Below are 2,500 nucleotides of genomic sequence, written 5' to 3' on the forward strand. Positions count from 1 at the left end.
GCATGGAATGCTATACACGGTATCGAGACTGTGAGCGGGCAAGCGCTGTATGTTAGCAAGCACCGGTCATGTATAAACTCATTAATTGGCCGAAAATATCTTCGTGTATCAAGGGACTGCAGATCTTGGGCAATTGTTGGTCACGCCGGCAGGCTCGCCGTGGAGCTGCTGCCGTCAAATCGTTCCTGTCGATCCTGAGAGATTGCGAGGGATGCAGGTTGCACGAACGATGCTGCAAATGTAAACATGTGGACCCTACACACCACTCACAACCGCTGTTATTGTCAAGGCCACAATGGCGCACAAAGGGGGGAGGCTGTGGTTGCGTACGACGGCCTTAACAGGCTACTCGCTAACAGCACTTGCCCCGGCAGCCTGTTCAGCGTACGGCCTGTGTACGGCCTTAACAGGTAACAGCTAACAGCACTTGCCCCATACTCTTAGGTTTTTTTCGGTAAAGTCACGTAGGAAAAAATAAATACAAAAAAAATAGAAAAAAAATGTGATATGATTTTTTATTATTCATTATTTATTTTTACCTACGTGACTTTACCGAAAAAAACCGAAGAGTACGAATCCTTGCAGTCACGAAAGCTTCAAATCTAGCACTTGCCCCAGCAGCCTGTTGAGTGCTATACGGAGGGGGGGGGGGGGCAGACTTTTACTTTTGTCTTTGTGGCACCTTGTCAACGGTGGCGGTTGGGAGAGCACCGAGTGTGGATTAATTAAGTCGCCTGTGAAAATAAACATAAACAAGGAATAACAAAGGCGACTGGCTCCCCCACAGACTTCTCAGATCTCCGCTTATGTGTACACACACGAACAAAGACAAAGATCCCCCGTATAGCCGTAACAATTTGTTGGGGCAAGTGCTGTTTGCGAGCACCTAGGCGCATGAGGGGGTGGGTGGCCGGCACCACGCCCGGCCACTTGTCTCCCCAGTGGCGATGTTTACACACCGCACCAGGTACTCATTTGAGGCTGAGTCGACCTAGGGGGAGGCCCAGGACCGGTTCAGATAATCGTCACTGGTGTTGACCGTGAGCAGGAATCGAACGTGGGTCGCAGGGTTCATATCGCAGCGCGCTAACCACTGCGCCACCACTCCCCACATACACTATCACATCTACATCCGTGAGGATCGTTGTCTTTGCATGTAAATATGCACACGTGGACGTACGTTTGTACGCGTGCCGGCCATCATAGGTGCTCGCGAAAAGCACTTGCCCCAACAGTCTGCTGAGGCTGTAGGGGAATCTTTGTCTTTGTATATACACGTGTATAACGTGTCGGTGTGTGTGTACACACGTGTGTGTGTGCGTGTGTGTGTACGTGTGTGTGTGTACACGTGTGTGTGTGCGTGCGTGTGTGCGTATGTGTCCACGTGCGTGTGTGTCCACGTGCGCGTGTGTACACGTGTGTGTACACGTGTGTTTGCTGTATCTGCCCCTCCCCCCGGTCTCCCCCCCCCGCCCCCCGTGCTGTGTGGATCTCATTATCGCGCTGTCCAAACGCGCAGAGTGTCTGCACGGGTGGAGCGGTGTGCGTGTGTGTGTGGGGGTGTGTGTGTGGGGGTGTGCGTGTGTGTGCGTGTGTGGGTGGGTGTGCGTGGGTGTGTGGAGGGGTGGTACGGTGTGTGTGGGTGTGCGTGGGTTTGTGTGTGTGTGGATGTGTGTGGGTGTCCGTGGGTGTGTGTGGGTGTGTGGAGGGGTGGTGCGGTGGGTGTGTGTGGGTGTGTGGAGGGGTGGTGCGGTATGCGTGGGTGTGTGTGGGTGTGTGGAGGGGTAGTACGGTGGGTGTGTGTGGGTGAGCGGTGGCGCAGCGGTTAGTGCCGCCGTGCTGCAAACCCGGCGACCCGAATTCGATTCCCGCTCACCGGTCCTGGGCCTCCCCTAAGTCGACTCAGCCTTAAACGAGTACCTTGGGTACGGTGCGTAAACATCGCCACTGGGGAGACAAAGGGGGCAGGGCGTGGTGCTGGCCACCCACCTCCTCGTGTGCCGCGCATACAATGCTCGCTAACAGGACTTGCCCCAACGGTCTGTTAAGGCTATACGGGGGAGCTTTGTCTTTGGTCCGTCGAAATGAGTGGTGGTAGTTCCTAGCGACACTGCCGAAATCGTGCGGCCACTGACGGAACCGCCCGGCAGAGGGTGGGGGGGGGGTCCCCTTTGTCTCAGCCTCATTCATCATTTAGACTCATCATCCCACCCACCCACCTCGCCAGCCACCCAACCACCTAGCCAGCCCCCCACCCACATAGCCAGTCACCCACCCATCTAGCCAGCCCCCCAACTACCTAGCCAGCCACCCACCCACCCATCTAGCCAGCCACCCACCCACCTCGCTAGCCCCCCACCCACCTCGCCAGCCACCCACCCACCTAGCCAGCCCCCCAACTACCTAGCCAGCCACCCATCCACCTAGCCAGCCACCCACCCACCTCGCCAGCCCCCCACCCACCTCGCCAGCCACCCACCCAGCCAGCCCCCCAACCACC

The 2,500-nt window shown here is 56.8% G+C and overlaps 1 protein-coding gene across 1 annotated transcript in view; it reads right to left on the minus strand.

The window, feature by feature from the left end:
- The window catches only part of EEF1AKMT4 (EEF1A lysine methyltransferase 4), a 47,157-nt gene that overhangs the window by 27,096 nt on the left and 17,561 nt on the right, over window positions 1–2,500 (minus strand). The window lies entirely within an intron of this gene.

This window comes from Lampetra fluviatilis, chromosome 28 (assembly GCF_964198595.1).
Source record: "Lampetra fluviatilis chromosome 28, kcLamFluv1.1, whole genome shotgun sequence".
Taxonomy (NCBI): Eukaryota; Metazoa; Chordata; class Hyperoartia; order Petromyzontiformes; family Petromyzontidae; genus Lampetra; species Lampetra fluviatilis.